Genomic DNA, 20,431 nt, shown 5'->3' with positions numbered 1-20,431 from the left:
GTAATCCGCCCACCTCGGCCTCCCAAAGTGTTGGGATTATAGGCATGAGCCACCTTGCCCGGCCTCACTATCTCTTTTTCTATATTACAATATGAACAATTAATTATGAAAAAATAATATGGCAAGATAGAGGGGGAGAAGAATCGTAGCTCATCATATTGGAAAGTAGAAAACCAACAGATAAAATGTAGACATGTCTAGCTACATTAAGAAATAAGACTGGGATTTTTACTTCTAGACATACTCTTGGTTGAGTATTTTAGAGAATCAGGAGGAAGTTCAGGGTGACATTATGCATTGTGTATAAAACTACCCTTATGGATTGGTTGGTAAACTAGAAAAAAGAAAGCAAAAAGCTTTACTCATAATCTAAGAACTCTCACTCTAGATCTGAAAAATGAGAGAGGGGTCTAGACTGGTTGAGATCAAGTAACCTCAACCAGTTTCTCAACATGATACACACCAAAAACAGAGTGTGAAAATGGAGAATTGTATATAAAAACTTGGTTTGGGAGGAAATACGAAGAAACAGGAACAGGGGGCTGTGGGGAAGGAAGCAGACAAGAAAGGAATACAAGTGTGTTCTGTTAAGTGGGTAACCATGTGGGCCGCTGGAGCCCGATCCTGCTAGAGCCTTTGGAAGAGCATAAAGAAGCCCTCTCAGAATTGACAAGTGGAAAAGGAAGCATCTGTCTTTGGCTCTTACTTCCTCCTTTTTGAAAATTGTCTCGGAGAGTGTTAGCCACTTCACAATTCTGAGTTGTGACGCAGCTTTGGCACCTAAGAAACCCAAGAAAAGATAGCAAGACTCTTGAGTGAGATGAGAAGCTGTCATAGCCAAGTGAGCCAGGGCTTACGTAGAACTTCCCCTTCTGCTGGAATCAGGGTGAGGGCACCAGGCCGGGCAAAAGAGGCATCTGATAGGATCAGGATCAAGTTTCACCTACAAACTTTTAGATTCAATTGAGTCAGGTCAGATCACTTCCCAAATCATGCAAATAGGCAGAAAAACTCTGTGGGGTGACTATGAGTCACAACAATTTCCTGTATATTTTCAAATAGCTAGAAAAGAGGAGTTTGAATGTTCCCAACATTAAGAAATGATGAAGTTTTGAGATACTGAATATGCTAATTACTTTGATTTGATCACTACACATGGTACACATGTATTGAAATATCACACTGTACCCCATAAATATGCATAATTACTATGTGTCATTTAAAAATAATAAATAATAATTTAAAGTGAGCCTTCTGAGCTTGAAAAGAAGAACAGTATATCATCATGAAGATTCAGATGACCCTATCATTCAACAAAAATTATGAAGAAGCCTAAAGGAAAATTTAGGGAAATGTTCGGCATTTTCCAAAGAATTCAAATACCTCTCTCTATGAGAGAAGTTTCCTCTCTTTAACATTTTGTCTCTGAGTTAACAATGTGCCATTATGAGGAAAAACAACAGCCGTTTGATGGTGGAGAAAGACTGTAAGACAACTGAAAATGCTCTAGCAAAATGGGTATATGCAAGTGAACAGGAAAAAGGAAAACTGGCAAGGCATCAGATTGGATTAATAGCACAGAGGGCAAATGAAAAAGCTCTCCCAGGATATAAGCAAAAATGTGAAAGAAATGTAAAAGAAGGAAGGTGAATGGAAGTGCTATCTACAACACAATCCCCACTGCTGCATAGTAACTCAGGAGCCATGTAGCCCTGGCAGCAGCACAGTCGCAAGATGAAAACAGCCTGGATTTCTGAGTCACCGTTGGAAAGAGAAACACCTAGAATGCATAGATAAAAATCATTCAGTTTGGTGTGTTGCTGTGCCACAACCGCAATAGGAGTCCTCAAATGTGTTAAGCTGCAGAGCCTTTTTCTTTTCATTCTTCTGTCTATTGATTACTTCAGAATAGCCTACTCTATTCTGATTAATACAAAAACTAGAAAACTAAGGGTTACCTGTTGCCAATTCACAAATACATTTCTTAACTCAATATTTGACTCTCAAAGAGTATATTTGTTTCAGAACACTTACTATAAAGATGAAGAAAATTTTTATTAAATATGTGTGTATCAGAATTTTTTACTTCATTTCTAGAAATCTATATTAATGATGACAATAGATGGAAATTGTTTCTAAGCATCTCAACTGTAATAAGCATTTTCAGATTATCTATTCTCCCAATTCAAATACATGCTGTCTAAATGAATGTAGTTATAAAATGATGAAATGATTGGCAGAAAATTCTGGGATATTATTTACTTCAGACTGAATGAAAATCAAAGCTGAACAACATTAGATAGGAGAGAAAACAATTTCAAATTGTTAAAAGGCACAATTTATAATGGAGTTAAGAGTCATAAATCATTATGTAACAAAATATTGAATAAAAATAGTAAAAGCCCTTAGAAAATGGAATGTTACTTCAATACAACTTTCTCAGTTTTAGACAGATCAACTAATTCAAAATGAAGTTATAGAGGTTTATAGGTAATTTATCCCTTTAAAAAGCTGAAATACATAAATGATATTTTAAAATAACCAAACATTAATAAACATTAAAATACATGCACAACACTGAGAGTTTTTCCTTAGAAAACGAAGTTGTATCAGCGTTAATCCTGAAGGATTCATCATATATCACAAGCAGTTAGTTAAGCAGTCTTTTTTTTTTTTTTTTGAGACGGAGTCTCGCTCTGTTGCCCAGGCTGGAGTGCAGTGGAGCAATCTCGGCTCACTGCAAGCTCCGCCTCCCGGATTCACGCCATTCTCCTGCCTCAGCCTCCCAAGTATCTGGAACTACAGGCGCCCACCACCACACCCAGCTATTTTTTTTTTTTTTTTTTTTTTTGGTATTTTTAGTAGAGACAGGGTTTCACCATGTTAGCCAGGATGATCTCCATCTCCTGACCTCGTGATCCGCCCGCCTCAGTCTCCCAAAGTGCTGGGATTGCAGGTTTAAGCCAATGCGCCCGGCCGTTAAGCAGTCTTTAAACATGGAAATAAACAGGGACAAGGTAAAAAGAACACTTCTTCAGGGATTTGAGCTCATTTTTTAAGCCTTTTAATAGTTTTTTTTTCTTAATATGATTCTGGAGTCCTGCAAGTGACTTGTGATGATGAGCACTTCTTGAAGCACCTGGCCAAGATATAAGGAATCCTGTCAGCTCATACATTAGGCTGAGCTAGAAGGGATCTGAAAAACAAGGTTTGCTGTGCATCATTCAGAAGCAGTAGAAGAATGCTTCATCTAAAAGCATCCTTCTAGGATTAAATGTGCACATCAAAGTAATATATATTGAGTTTCATGTCTGTGGTTACAATTACACCTTATCTACACCTGTACATATATTATTTTCTCATTGAATATCCTCCCCTTAGAAAGGTTGTTCCACTACTATCTGCATCTGAGCAGAAAACTAACTTCAGAAAGCCTTCTTGGAAACAACAACAGAGCAAAATGAAGCAGGGTCTGGCCAATGATTTTCTGGAAGCCTGAGACTTAAAGGGATGCTCAGACGAAACTCAGAAAAGTCGCTAACTAGTCTGTGAAGTCAGAATTGTGATCAGTTTCAGCAAGGGAATCAGAATGCTGGGATCTCACCTATATCAGCTTCACTAATGTCAGGAGTCTCTGAACTACATGTGATGATATAGGATGGGGAAAATGGGCTGGGGTCAGGGTGCTGGCAGAGACTGGAGTAATAGCACATGTGGAGTCACGGCCACTCTAGGTTGGGATATAGTGCTTACAAATAACAGTTATTAACTGCAAACAATGACAATAGAAGTCAGTGTACATAAGTTTGTGGTTAAACTCAGATCAGAGGTGAAAGTGCTAAAATGAGAGTTAGGATGTTGACCTAGAGGATATCATGTAGACAACAACTTGTTAAAACAGGGCCTATTTTTAGGACTAAATGCTGCAAACAGGTTCATACCTCTTAACACCCTTTGAGATATGAAATTATAAACCTGGGTATTGATATCATATGACAATACTTATCTTTCTCAAGTAATATTAATTAGTATATGATAAAATTAGTATATTGATGGAAATGCAATTATTTAGGTACTGTGTAATAGCCCCTGTAATAGCTAATATCTATATATTACCCAAATAAATAGGAATATATATTATTATTAGGTTAGCACAAACATAATTGCAGCTTTTGCATTATTGGAATTTGTCATTTGGTATTCTAATACATTCTGAAATAAATGTAGTTATGTTATACATCATTTTAATAGGCATTTCTCGCTTTATGCCTTTTTGCTAATGACTTATTACTTGCTGTTTATTTTATGTTGATTTTAGACTATGGAAATGATGTCAGACAAAATGCAAATTCGAGCAATCTTCTTATTTGAGTTCAAAATAGATCATAGGGCAGTGGCGACAACTCACAACATCAATGAAGCATTTAGCCCAGGAACTGCTAATGAATGTACAGTGCAGTCGTGGTTCAAGAAGTTTTGCAAAGGAGACAAGAGCCTTGAATATAAGGGGCATAGTGGCTGGCCATCAGAAGTTGACAATGACCAGTTCAGAGCAATCATCAAAGCTGATCCTCTTACAACTACACAAGAAGCTGCTGAAGAACTCAGTGTCAACCATCCTATGGTAGTTCTGCATTTGAAACAAATTGGAAAGATAAAAATGTTCCATAAGTAGGTGCCCCATGAACTGACTGAAAATTTTTAAAAATCGTAGTTTTGAAGTGTCATCTTCTCTTATTCTATGCAACAATGAACCATTTATTGATCAGATTGTGATGTGTGATGAAAAGCAGGTTTTATACAACAACTAGCGATGATCAGCTCAGTGGCTAGACTAAGAAGAAGCTTCAAAGTACCTCTCAGAGCCAAACTTGCACCAAAAAAAAAGTCATGGTCACTGCTTGGTGGTCTGCTGCTGGTCTGATCCACTACAGCTTTCTAAATCCAGGTGAAGCCATTACATCTGAGGAGTATGCACAGCAAATCAATGAGATACACAGAAAACTGTAACACCTACAGCCAGCATTAGTCAACAGAAAGGGTCCAATTCTCGACAACGCCCAACCACACGTTGCACAACCAACGCTTCAAAAGTTGAACGAATCGGGCTACAAAGTTTTGCCTCAACTGCCATATTCACCTGACCTCTTGCCAACTGGCTACCACTTCTTCAAGCATCTCAACAACTTTGTACATGGAAAACACTTCCACAACCAGCAGGATCCAGAAAATCCTTTCCAAGAGTTCATCAAATCCTGAAGCATGGATTTTTATGCTACAAGAATAAAAAGACTTATTTCTCATCGTAAAGAAAAAAGTGTTGATTGTAATGGTTCCTATTTTGATTAATGAAGATGTGTTTCAGCCTAGTTATAAAGATTTGAAATTCATGGTCTGAAACCGCAATTACTTTTGCACCAACCTAATAGTTTTACTGTTGTAACCATCAGACATCTATTTACACATAAATACGGAAAAACATTCTAAGATTCTAGAGTAGATTTGAAAGGAACCATGGAGATTACTGAACCGAACAAACGACGTATGAATGTCCCTCAAAAAAACATGCGTTCAGTACCATCCATTTTCACCCTTGTCCAAGGCACTAGCATCTTCCTTCTTTTACTTCTTCGATCAAGAAGCATCCTCTATACAAGAATCACAATGATATTTTGAAAATGTGGATCATGCCACTCTCCCTCTTGAAACCTTTATTTCTGTTGCAATTTGATTGAAACTAAATGCTGCCATTGTCTTCAAAGCCCTGCAAGACCTTGCTTCTGTTGCATTAGGTCTCCAAACTCTCTAAGTCAATCTGCCTTGCTGAGAACACTGCAAGCACATTGGCTTTCTTTAGGTTTTTTGGAACTTCAGGATTCTTTGCAATGTCAGAATGTTTGCACTTGCTATTACCTCTTCTGCTGGCTGTTGAAATTGCAGGTTTCTTCTTATTCTTCTCATTTGTGTCGGCTTAAACATCACAACAAACCCCTACGGGCTGTCTCCCATTTAGTATGTAGTTTTATCACATTATTCTATTTACAGAGTGCAATAAGTACTTTTATGAACAGTACAAAGCACTTTCCTCACTTACATGTTTACATGTTTACAGGCCCTTTACTCTATTAGAATTTAAGTCCCACAAGGTAAGCAACTGTGTCTACTATATGTCATTGTGACTAATATTTCAATTACCCATTGTTCCAATTTCTTGGTTAATTTAAGTAAATGTTGATTTCCCTTGAAGAGGTCCTTGTACTAATTTTTGAAGCTTTTGGAAACTATTTGTCAAGCAACAGTGTGGTAGTTTAATTTTTTAGTTTCTGCCAGCTAAAAACAGCTTTCTGAAACTCCTTAGAAGTGTATTTTCTTTTCTTTACTTGGTTTTTTTACCCTCGAGTATATTAGGAGTCTGTTCATGTACTGTTTCCTGTTTTCGCAAAGAGACAAACAGTCCATGAAAGCCAAGGTATGTCTCTTAGATATATTTGTCCTTCCAGTCTTATAATAGGCTTATCTTATTTAGGCACTCAATAAAGAATACCTTACCTTGGAATTGAGAGCATTCTTAATAGAGTTTCTATCTTAGTCCAAAGTATTTTGGTAGGAAGTATCAGAAACTCAGCTCAGATAACTCAAGTGAAATGAATTTATGAACTCATAAAACTTTCCAGAGCTGGCTTAGCATGGCTGGAGCCAGGAGCTCTGAGAATTTTATCAAGAACACTATATTTCTCTCTTCAACTATCATCTTCATTTCCTTCTCTCAGTTGGCTTCTCTCTGGAGAGAAGCATTCTTCAGAAAAGTGGAAATATGCCTACTGACAAAGTACATTGGTAACAACTTTCAATCTAGAATGGAATATCTGTTTATTCAAACAGCAAGCAGTCTCTCATTGGTGCTTTTTTGGTCACGTGTCTTGCTTATACCAATCTCTGTGCTGGTAGATTGGGTTAGTCTGTTGGACTCCCTAAATAGCATCCTATATCTATTGGGGTAAAGCAGACTATTGAATTGGTAATATGGCCAGGATCAAATAATTGGGGAAAGGCCAATTATCCAAAGAAGTCATACGGCAGAGAGCAATCATTTATTCCCATCTCACCTAACCTGTCTTGCTTCATGATAATTGAATATTTGGCAATTAATGCCTAAGTATCTGTTTTAAAATAGTCAAAGTCAGAGAAGACACTATATCTAGAAGTTGCCTGTTTCCTTTTTATTTTGTTCTTGTTGTTCCTTCATTAATTTTTCTCCATGACACATCTTCCAGGAGTATTTGTTAACAGACTAGTAAACTTTAGACAGGTTTTCAGACTAGTTTACATTGTCTACTTCAGTTTTAAGATGTAATGGAACAATGACCCTTTGTCTACCAGCAATTTTCACACCTTAAGTCCTTAGCCCTCCTAGCTGATAATTAATTTCACAGTTACAGCATGGCTCTATCAGCTTCCAACGAAAGAATTTAGATAAATCTAACATGAAGTGGGCATAAGGCAAAGCAATAGTAATCATTATTTCACAGGTGTTTGTTTTTTGCTATTTTCCCCAAGCCTTGTGAATTTATTTACATGACAATTTGAAAATGATGTTTGGGCCACAGCGACTCCTAGCCTGCTAAATACAGGAGGGGCCTGGGGACTTGCAGAGCTGGTAATGGGAAACCCGACTGAGCTAACATTTTGACACTGGCTCCTTCTCAGGAGAGGCAAACAGAGAAGAGGAATTGAAAGGAAGCTGTCACTAGGAAACCAAAAGGAAAAAAGAAAAAAAGGAATCTGCAGAGTACACAAACGAGAGACCAAAAAAATAAAGGAGTTAATTAACAAAAAGGTGACATCCAAACACTTGCAAACACAAGTGGAAAGAACTATATCAAGGAGTAGGAAAGATTAAATAAGCAGGCAAGCTTGGAAAGCACTTTCTAATATTGCCAACGATAAGACTATCTCATAGACAGCACTGAGAACTGTCAAGGTAAGAATTGTCAGAAGACACTGTGCTACAAAATAGCATTAAAATGTTCGCTGTAAAGTATGCATTGGTTAAAGACCTTTTCTTTAACCTAGACCCCCTTTTACTAAGACCCAATTCTTTTTCTATAGCTTGTCCTCTATATTAAAATTTCACCTCACACAATTATCAGTCCTAAAGAAATAGCAGTATTAAAGACTTTTAGCTCCAATTGCCTTAGCACAATCCTATGCTACAGAAGTTTCTCCTGAGAGAGACATCATTTGTTGGTGCACTTATGAGTGTCTTCACATTGAATGGTCACAGTACTTTTGCAAGGTTGACAGGCTTATCGCTGTTCCGGAGAAAGAAGAGAATCAGAGGCTCTTAGAGGTTAATTAGCTTGTACTTTGTCTTGCAGATTGCAAGTGAAAGGATAGAAACTAAGAGAAGGAAAGTTTCCCTTTATTCTGACAATTTAAAATGCCTAATAAAGTGACATCCTCCATCGTGAGGTGGTGAAACTTCCCTCACCAAAGATGTTCTGGATGGCAAAGCCTTATCCGTGGTACTTTTGAGTAAAGTTTTGTGTTTGTTAGGTTGCTGCAACATCTGATCTCTGAGCCTCTTCCAAACAGAAGACTTTTTTATTTCGTAACACACAACAATTAATTACTGCACTTTTACTTTTCATTTCCAAGTCTGACTATGACTTATTTAATAAGGGGGGAAAGAAACACTTGTTCTTCCTCCTAACTTACCCTTAAAATCAAGGAGCAGTTCAACCTAACAACTAAAAACTAATCATATCAAAGGCAGAACAGAATAAAATTACAAAAAAAAATTATTATAATAATGTAAACACATGAACCTATTTCGTGTATGCTGGTATTGTATTCACCTTGCCAATGTTTGGAACGCATTGTCAATGCCTTCTTTTGGTCTGTGCTATAATTATAAAAATCAGACATCCTACTCTGTGGCAGGCACCATTCTGAGGATTTTACCTATATTAATTATTTATTCATCTTAACCTAATTATGCCAATTACATTATTATCCCCAGGACAAAGTACCGTAAAGGAGGTGGCTTATAAACAACAAAAATTTATTCTTCACAGATTTGGAAACTGGAATTCCAAGATGAGTGCCAGCTCGGTCAGGTTTTGGTGGGGCCTCTCTCTTCCTGGTGGCAGGTGGCCACCTTTCCCTTGTATTCTCACATAGTAGAAAACAGTGAATAAGCTTTCTGAGGTTTGTTTTATAAGGGTGCTAATTCCATTCTTGAAGGCTCCATGCTCATGGTCTAATCACCTTCCAAAAGTCTTCCATCAAATACCCATCACATTGGCGATTAGACTTCAACTTGTGAGTTTGGGAGGATGCAAATATTCAGCCCACAGCAGCCAGTTTATGTGAATAGTCTGTACTCAACTGTGACACCAGGGTTTCTAAAATGTCATCAAGCACCACAGAGTCACCTGGAGAGCTTTCTCCAAATTCAAAGTGCTGGGCCCCAACCCCAGAGTTCAGATTTAGTAGGTTCTGAATGGAAATCAAAATTGCATTTCCCAAGCAGTGTTGCTGCCACTGATCCAGGGGCCAAGCTTGAAGATCTACTGCCTTAGGATACTGCCTCTTCTACTTCATTTCTCCCATAGTCCCTTAAAGGACAAGAAGGAGCCACTAGTGGCAAAAGTAACTGAAACTAGAGAGAAAATGTCTGCAGTAGCAGGGAAAACAGTCAAATACTGAACTAAGCTTCCATGGGAAGTTCTCAAATTGTTTTGCTTAAAAGGGTGAAGAGTGGTCTTCAAAAATATAATAGATTTTCACCTATGTGTTGTTGTCCTGGAGCTCTATACGCAGACAAATGTGATAGATTGACTGGATGAGTCTTCGAAATTTCCCTGTACTGCATGGAACTGGAATGAAACCATAGCCTAAGGCTCAATAAAACAAATGTTTTCCACAAAGCATTCTGATTGGGAACAAACTGAGTCCACGAGAGAGAGCCAAGGGTCAAAATCAGGAAGTCAGACTCAGCTATTAATTTCAAGGGCAAGCCACAGTTTAAAATGTGTGATAAATCCCTATGTTCAGAAACATGTAAAATCAAAACAACAGAAAGAATGGAAGCTAAGTAAAAGTGAGAGGTAATTGCTATAAAACGGGTTGAAGATGGGGCAATTTATTCATTTTGGCTATCTACACTATGATGTCGGGGTGGGTTTTTGGTCCAGTGGGCAAGTCTGGAGTGAGGTTCATGCTTCCTGTTACAGTTATCTCATAAAGTATCACAACACCCAAGACAACCCACTGATGTATTGGAACAAGGAAGACCAGAACAAATCCCTCAGAGAGAAAGCTGTTTTAATTCAATCTAACTGAAAAAACACTAAAATAATAAATGTTGTACCTTGCTACTGAAATTTATCACATTTAAAGCACATCCAAGCTGCTTTTATTCTTTGCTGTTTATATAGCTTAGAATATCCATTCTATCACTCCCAGATCCTTAGATTGCAAGCTTGTCAAAGCACTGTGGATTAGAGTGATAGGGGCTGTAGGCTCACATACAGAGGCAGATGGATTAGGAACACCTATCTTTTCAAAGAATCACAGATTTCACAAAAATGTAAACACATCATTACTTCCTGAAGAGTATAAGAAAGAGGTTAGTAAAATTAAAGTGAACCAAACCAGTCCTCTAATTTCTGTGTTATATTTAACAGTTAAATAGATTAGTCATAAAATATATAACTAATATACACTCACACACATATACACATGAATATATATAAATGTATATAATATGAAAGATATCAGAAATTTTCAACTCTAGTGCAATCAGTTGAACATATATTTTGTCGACAGAATAATAGAAAGATCAAAGAACATAAATTTTTTTTTCTTCTTTTTTGAGACAGAGTCTCACTCTGTTGCCCAGGCTGGAGTGCAGTGGCGCCATCTTGTCTCACTGCAACCTCCGCCTCCCAGGTTCAGGTGATTCTCATGCCTCAGCCTCCTAAGTAGCTGGGACTACAGGTGTATGCCGCCACAGCAGGCTAACTTTTGTATTTTTAGTAGAGTCAGGGTTTCACCATGTTGTCCAGGCTCCTGGTCTCGAACTCCTGGTCTCAAGTGATTTGCCCACCTCGACCTCCCAAAGTACTGGGATTATAGTCGTGAGCCATAGTGCCCAGCCAGAAAATGAAATATTGTCTAAGAGGAAAAATTACATTCACAAATAAGGCTTGGGTTTTCTTTTCTAAAGATACTTGAAGAAAACCTACAAATTTTACTTACTGGGATTGCATTTAGTGAGCAGGTACTCTATTCCTGAAATTGATGCAAGCTGGGAACAAAGACAATTCAAGGACCGTGGTCTGTAGTGGGGGACAGAGAAAACACAACTACAAATTATAGTGTGATATGTTTTATAATCGATAGCTTCAGTGGACACTTAAAAATAGAGAAGGAACACTTAAGCCAGGAGGGGATGGGGAAAGCTTCTTAGAGGACGTGACACTTGTCAACAGGAAGAAAAAGAGGGAAAGTCACTTCAGAGGGACCAGGTTTAAGACATGGAGTCTGACAGAGCTTGGCTGGTCTGCATATTGCACAAGAAGGTTTGGACCATGGAACATGAACCAGAACATAAACTTAGAATCTCATATTCGAGTTAATAAAAACAAAGTTGAGTGTCTTTTTAGTTAACTAAACTTTTCATTTCAATGAATTTGCATGCCTCTCATATGCAAATGTGGACCAGATATACTCTGGAAGAGCTATAGTATGCAATGTTCCTAAGATTTATCAGGTCTTTGCAAAAAGTTCTTTTTTTTTTTTTTTTTTCTTTTTCTTCTTGAGCATCTCTCAGTTCCAGTTACTATAAATTATACCCTGGAGAGAACTTGCATTCAATAATCCCTTAGAAAGGTGCATGCTCTTAAACTGGGCAGAGGGCCTAGAAGGAGCTCTGGGCTGGTCATTGGAATGGCTGGATTCTAGTCTGCAAATAAACTGCCAATATCAAATGCAAGGCCCTAGACTTCCTTTTTCTGAACGGTTTCATCACTAAAATCTAAGCAATTTCTAAAGTCTTTTCTAAAGATTGTAGCACTAGGAAAGCCTCTATTTTTCTGTAGAATCATTTCCAGGCATTTTAACGATCTTATCTGACAAAAAGTCCTCCTTACTGAACGGTTGACAAGGTTTTTATTAATATCAAATTTGCTATTGAACTTAAGGCATACTTTTATTGTGGTGGGATTTAAATACCTTTTGAAAGGTGTCACTCTAATTTATGATTTTTTCAGACATTAATCAATTTTATATAAAACGTCTAACAAATTTGGCCAGTTTTTAGCTTTTGAGCCAAATTATGACACCAGGTACAATATTACTATTAGCTGTTCTCAAGGACAATTTTAAATGAGATGTCACACTGAAGTAATGTTATGCCTCTGGGAAGAAGAACCTATTTTAATAATGGAATAGAATAAAAAGTCATTCACAGTGAGAAGAATGCCGTCTTATTCTAATATCTTAGACACTTTTTATTTTCAATGCTTTACTTACAGCACGCACTGGGGAAATAACCTAACTCCGGTACTCCTAGCACATGGATCTATAAATCAGCATAATATATAACTAACAGCATACACAGTTTGAAGCCAAACAAGAATGTTGATTGAGTAGCCAGTGCACCTTTTCATTTAAAGCAGGATTTTTTAACCTCAGCACTACTGACATCTAGAACTAGATAGTGCTTTTTTGGTGGGTTGGATGGGGGTCTTAATTGTCTCTATCTTCTATATGCTAGTAGCACCTCCCCAATTGTGAACAGCAAAAATGTCTCCAGACATTCCCCAGAGACTCCTGGGGCACAAAACTGCCCTTTGTTGACAACCACTGATTCCAAGTATATATATTACATCTAGCTCATATACTATCTGTCTCTCTCTCTCTCTCTCTCTCTCACACACACACACACACACACACACACACACACACTATCTCTCTCCTCTCTATTATGTATGTTTAGTAAACATGCATGGTATTTTATTACAGATTCTTATAAATATTTTTACCAATTTTTTTAATATAGAGAAGGGGGTCTCACTATGCTGCCCAGGCTAGTCTCAAACTCCTAAGCTCAAGCAATCCATTTGTTTTGGCCTCCCAAAATGCTGAGGTTTCAGGTGTAAGCCACTGTGCCAAGCCTACTGTGTTTTATTACTTAAAATCTTCTATCTGGCCGGTCCTGGTGGCTCACACTTGTAATCTCAGAACTTTGGGAGACCGAGGCAGGTGGATCACCTGAGGTCAGGAGTTTGAGACCAGCCTGGCCAACATGGTGAAACCCTGTCTCTACTAAAAATACAAAAAATTAGCTGGGCATGATGGCAGGCACCTGTAATCCCAGCTACTTGGGAAGGGAAGGGAGGAGAATCACTTAAACCTGGGAGGCAGAGGTTGCAGTGAACTGAGATCGCACCACTGCTGCACTCCAGCCTGGGCAACAAGAGCGAAACTCCGTCTCATAACAAACCAAAACAAAACAATCTTCTATCTGAGGGCACATTTCCACATTACAGTCACAAAATATTTGCATGATAGAGATGGGGGAGTTGCTACCTGATGAAGTGGCAAGAGCTCTGTCTTCTGTAGAGCTAAGGCATGTTTACACATCACTTCAAATGAGGACCTCTGGAGATGTATTGTGACCTGCTGCTACCACTTTTTAAACACGTTTACCTTTGTGTTCTGTTTTCAACTATGCCTGTCAGAGCAGTTCAACCCTCTACTAAAAACAAAACAAAGATTTGACCCTTGTTGACTGCAATGTTTCTTAACTGCTTTAATTGACTTCCTTCTTTTTACTTCTTATTCATCTACACACATGTCCACTTTATCTTTTCCTGATGATATCATTTTCATCTCTGCTAAAAAGCTCCTAAATATTTCCCTCACTCTTTAAAGAGAATATTGAACTTTAGTCAGAGGGTAATCTGAGAGAGGCTTCTATGAGTCCAGTAGGATTCAAGTATATCCTTTTCCAACTCTCCAGCCCACTTCATGAGGTCAGTGTCCTTTCTTCTTTCCCTCTTGTCTTAATATTTGTTTCTAGCCCTTTGTCTTGGTGGCTCAGAGTCCTCCACTGTGACATCCATTCTGATGCTTAGTCTGTCCTTACAAACTGTGCTGACCAGAAATGTAAACCTGCCTACTCAAAAATATTTTCAATACTACAGTCCATTATGTTTCAACTCATTTCTCATTTTTCTTCAGCATCCATTGTAACTTTATGACTTTATTTTCCTTATGTGGAATTCTTGCCCCTAATATTCTCTCCCCACTTGCATTCCCCTCTACACAGCTGGTATACAATAGTTGCAGATTCACCACTGCTTGATTTAAATAACCATGCGATTTCAATGTCTACACCTGACAGAAGTCACAGAGAACAGCACTGGTTTTTCTCCAAAACCAGAAGTGGAAAATTACAACTTGAACACAGTTGTTATTTTTAAGGCCCGTTTGAGAAAGTATTACAATGAATTCTGTTCATTCATGTGTACAAACTTACATAACTGTTGTTTTATCAACATAAGCATATGTTGAAACATAGATTGCATTGTTTATTTATATGTACATTTGTTTGGGGCTTTTGAAAAAATGGCATTATACAGTTCAAACATTAGCTTGCTATATGACCTTGTGCTAGTCCTTTAAACTATCTGGACTTTCATTTCTTTATTTGTGGGGGAAAAGGTGATTATAAGATTCCTGAAACAACTTTAGGAAGTTGTACTTGTTCAGTAAGCATTGATGGCCTTCTATCCATCCTTTCTCTTCTTTCTGGAAAACAGAATTCTAGGTTTGTTTAAGTATTGACTCCTTACCTCTGTAACCCAGAGGCGATGGCCCAGGCCCAGCTTAGCAGTTTATACTGACTGTTCTAAGCAATTATAATGCTCAACTTTTATTTATGTATTCATCAATAGGCATATAACACTGGGAGGAAGTCTGCTGAGAGCCTTCTGATACAGTTAAATCATTTCTGAAACAAAATTCCACAAAAGAGAATAATCGTTGTTTCCCATGAATATCCCATTTCTAGACTGAGTGCTTGGATCATTGGTGGCTTTCCTAAGACAGTGAGAACTTCCGTAAGGGAAACAAAATCACACATCACTGATGGCAGAGAGGAGCAAAAGAAGGAAGTTGACATAAATGAGCTGCTGCATCAATACACAGTGAAAGCTGCCTGTGGCTGGTGCTGCTAGTTCTCTCCCCCCTCTTAGTATCCACTCTCCCTTCTTCCGTTTAGTAATAAATTTCACTTCCATTTTATTAGGCCAAACATTTTCTCAGGCAGACATGGCCTTGAGAATGAGTCCTTGGAAATAGAATGTGAATAGAGCTGGCGCAATCTTCAGCTTTCATATTACCTCCCCTTTAAAAGGAAATCGCCTGTTTTGTACTTCTTGATACCTTCATCTATGGACTGGAATATATATATATCTATCTAGTAAGCCAGAAATGAGCAAAGGAATGATGATAACATCATAAGATCTTGGAGTAAACAGAAAGAATTTTGGGGGGAATGACTTCATAGAGCAGAGCCACCTTTTTTTTTTTGAGACAGAGACTCACGCTGTCCACCCAGGCTGGAGTGCAATGGTGTGGTCTTGGCTCACTGCAACCTCTGCCTCCTGGGTTCAGGTGATTCTCCTGCCTCAGCTTCCTGAGTAGCTGGGACTACAAGCATGTGCCACCACGCCCAGCTAATTTTTGTATTTTTAGTAGAGACAGGGTTTCACCATGTTGGCCAGGCTGGTCTCAAACTCCTGACCTCATGATCTGCCCGCCTCGGCCTCTCAAAGTACTGGGATTACAGGTGTGAGCCACTGCACCCAGCCAGAGCAGAGCCACTTACCTGCCCTCAAAGGCCCATTGAAAAGGAGCGCTCTTACTTTGTTTAACCACTATATTTTTGAATATTATTTTTCTAACAGCTTTATCTTTACCTACCTAATATGCCATGCTTCAATCGGACTTCTTGACTTGTGAGGTAACATATTTCCCTTTCGTTTACTCAATTTGAGTAGTGAACTTCTGTTACAAGTTGCCAAAATCTTTCTAAGTGGTACAGCCAAATTTCACATCTGTGGACTGTGTGTTAATAAAAGTAAAAAAGCTTTCTCAAGACAACTAGTGGAAATTTATGTCCAAAAGGCATTTCAAGGTGGATTTAATCCAAATGTGCTCAAGAATTGAAAAAAAAAAAATCACTGGGCTCACATTTTGAGATTTTCCAACTGTTTGTATGCCTTCATGAATAATGGAAATCGAAATGAGTGTCTGTAAATGTAGTAGAAAATCTAGGAAGAATTTAGAAAAACTTAAACAATTCTTCAAAGGGGCCAGTGCTGTGGGAAAGCTATTATGATTCAGAATTGAAGATCCAGGGAGATTACAGGAGTCTTTTGAATCACTGATGAGACAACCCAATAAGACACATGAAGGAACTAAACTAAAATTGTCAAGATAAAAGGTAACCAGCCCTTTTCAATGATAGAGGTGACTAGCCAGGTACGATCACCTGGTGTGATGGGGAAAACAATCTCAGAAGCTCCCTTTCATCAGCAGAAAAATAAGATGACATCTAGGATGCATTCTAGCTGTGATTATCTAGCACTCTATACAAGTGAGAGGGGCTTCCTTGCCCAACTTGTGTTTCAGCAAACAAAAAAATCAGCATTGATTATACCACAGAGTGGATTCTTACTCTTTGTGAAAAAAGCATTTTCAGAAGTAATCTAATCTGTCCACACGGCATACACTGAGATAGTTTCAGATGCGCTATGTATGGAGAAAAATAATTCAATTAATTAAGAGAGAGCTACGAATGAGTGATGACATAGTTATTAAGTATCCTTATAGGTCTCATGTACAACATTATAGAAAGAAAAGAAAATTCCTGATGATCAGCTAAAACCATGTTGGAAAACTGTGAGACATAAAATGACGTTGCACTAAGAAAACACTCCCCTACTCTCCCCACACAAGCAACATAATTCTGTTCTAAATGCCCACAGTCTAACTTCTTAATCTGATGAGTCATCCGATTCCAGAAAGGGAAGAACTGCAACTTATTCTTGCTGTAAGTTTTCTACTTAAACATTTGGGAAACAATAATGCATGTAACATCCCAAATCCAATAACTCTGAGCATTAGCACACTCCCCCATTCAAAATTTTGAATATTAAAAATGGCAAATATCAGAGTACCAGGTATGTTACAGATGCATCCCTGTGTTTTACATGCGTTATCCAATGCCACTGATTTAAAGGCTTTTTTTTGGTAACTGCTGTTAAGACAGTGATCACAGTCTTTATTTTATTTATTATTTTTGTTTTGAGACAGAGTCTCACTCTATCACTCAGGCTGGAGTACACTGGCACGATCTTGACTCAACACAGCCTCAACCTTCTGAGCTCAAGTGATCCTCCCACCTCAGCCTCCTAGTAGCTGGGATTGCAAGCACACACCACCACATCTGACTATATTTTACTTTTAGTTTTTGTAGAGACTTAATCTCACTATGTTTCCCAAGCTCGTCTTGAACTCCCAAGTTCAAGTGACCCTGCTACCTCAGCCTCCCAAAGTGCTGCATGAGCCACCACACCCAGCCTAATACCACTGTTAATATCCTTATTTAATATATGAATGAAATGACTTCCAAACAGTTTGAAAAATCTTCCCACAATTATACAGGATATAAGTGATGATTTACTTATCAAATCCAGATAAACTATCTTCAAAGCATTCGCTTTTAACTTGAGCTTACCAGGTAATGGAATATTATACAGTAATTATTAAATATCAGCAACAAACCAGGGGATAGAATATTACTGCATGAGCACTTACTTATGTCAAATAAAAAGAGAAAATAATATCACCTTATGATTAACAGCTCTGCAATAAATGGCCTACTAAAGTAAGGTGAAAAGAGACAGTACAAAATATCAACAGCAGTTGTGTTAAAATATTATGGATTATTTCCTATAATTGCTCTGGTTTTCCACAATTAGCATATACCAATTTTTGTATTTCAAAACAAATATAAATGTCACAAATCATAAATTGTTGCTGAGTAAAAAAAAACCGTGAACCACACAAATATAACCCATCTCATGGAGAAAAGATAATATAGTGGAAAATGGCAATTGTTAAACTTCTAAGAATTAATGCCATTTAACTGTTAAAAGAGGAAGGGAGGTTGGGCATGGTGGCTCACGCCTATAATCCCAGTACTTTGGGAGGCCAAGGTGGGCAGATCACCTGAGGTCAGGAGTTTGAGATCAGCCTGACCAACATGGAGAAACCCAGTCTCTACTAAAAATACAAAATTAGCCAGGTATGGTGGTGCATGACTGTAATCCTGGCTACTCGAGAGGCTGAGGCAGGAGAATTGCTTGAACCCGGGAAGTGGAGGTTGCGGTGAGCCAAGATCTCCCCATTGTACTCCAGCCTGGGCAACAAGGGCGAAACTCCAACTCAAAAAAAAAATAAAATAAAATAAAAGGAAGTGAAATAATGAGATAAAACTAGGACAAAATGAAAAGAAAAAAAAATCAGAGTTATTCAACAGATCTCATTAGTTTGTTTTTGTAAAGAACCCATGAACTTCAGTGAAGAGGAAAATTCATAAAATTTGATGATATGCGAAAATAATTAAAGAAATGATGATCAGAAAGGGAATAGTAAGCCACCAATGATAATTGCAGTATAATAAATGAGGTTAACCTAATCATCGCTCTACTGAAATGTATTAGAATTTTTTTAATTTTTATTTTTATTTCAATAGTTTTTGGGGTACAAGTGGTTTTTGGTTACATAAATAAGTTCTTTAGTGGTGATTTCTGATACTGTAGTGTACCCACCACCCAAGTAGTGTATACTATGCCCAATAGGTAGTCTTTTATCCCTCATTCCCCTCCCACCCTTTCCCACTGAGTCCCCAAAGTCAGATGTTGAAATGTATTAGAATTTAACAAACCCCAGCCAGATGCAGTGGCTCATGCCTGTAATCCCAACACTTTGGGAAGCCAAGATGGGTAGATCACTTGAGGCCAAGAGTTCAAGACCAGCCTGGTGAAACATGGTGAAACCCTGTTTTTACTAAAAATACAAAAACTAGCCCAGGGTGGTGGCGAGTGCCTGTAGTCCCAGCTACTCTAGAGGCTGAGCCAGGAAGGTCACTTGAACCCAGGGGGTGGAGGTTGCATGATCTGAGACTGCACCACTGCATTCCAGCCTGGGCGACAGAGTGAGACTCTGCCAAAAGATAAAAAATAAATAAAATAAAAATTAATAAATAAATAAATAACAAATGCCATCATCTTAAAAGATTTGCAGATCTGAAAAGATATGAATTAAGGTGAAGTACTGGAGCACACCAGTTGGCATCAACCAATATCATACTCTCAGGCTTTGTTGTGCCATCCTTGCAGGGTAAGAAATACCAAAGCCAAGACTAGCCTCACCAAAGGTGAGAGTCTTATAGAATATCCTCCCTTACATTAAGTTGGAATTCCAGGAATGAGCAAATATAAATATGACTTATCTTTCTCTCTAAATCATAAGCAATGAGAATAACATTTGGTCCTGATGCTAGCATGAGAAGGGAGAAGAAAGGACAAAGTGTTCTTGACAAGTTTTGCCAGCGTCTGACTTTTTGCTGGTTTATATATAATCTAGGTGGGCCAGAGAATCTCAAATCATAAACTAATTTTAGGTAATCCTAGAATGGCGGTTTCCCCAGACATCTAGCAAAATTAAACACTCATCTCTTCGTAAAAAGGCATATTAATTCCAGGCCTCAAGAAACTGGCACAAATTTCAAAGGAAAGGAACAGCACACAAAGATAACTGCCACAAAATGAAATAAGACAATATGAGAGAGCCTACAAGAAAAATATAGAGAACAGAAAAAGACATACACTGAATTTAAAATATTGAAAGAATTGGATCAACCTTATAAAACAAAAGAAAGCATACCAATTATGTAAGTAAGCAATAAAATTGAACATATGAGCAGGGAGAGGAAAATATAAGGTGCCATAGCAAATAAAAATTCTAGAAATGAAGAAAGTCAAATTTAATAACTCAATGAACACGTTTGATGGTAAATTAAACAAAGCAGAAAAGGTAATTAGTGAACTGGAGTATATGTAAGCCAAGTATTCAGTTCAGAAAGACAAGATGTAGTAAACATAAGGAGAAGTTAAGAGATATATTAAATAGAGTAAAAGAAGTTGAATAATTTCTGAAAGGAAAAGAGCAGGTAAAGATAAGATCAGAAAAAAATATTGAAAAGATTAAAACTGACAATTTTCTAGACCTAAACGTCATTGATTATCAGTTTTAAGAAACACAGAACTTTCCAACAAGGACAACT

This window comes from Chlorocebus sabaeus, chromosome 5, assembly GCF_047675955.1.
Source record: "Chlorocebus sabaeus isolate Y175 chromosome 5, mChlSab1.0.hap1, whole genome shotgun sequence".
NCBI lineage: Eukaryota > Metazoa > Chordata > Mammalia > Primates > Cercopithecidae > Chlorocebus > Chlorocebus sabaeus.
The sequence above is the reverse complement of the archived record's forward strand: the minus strand, read 5'-3'. Positions refer to the sequence as shown.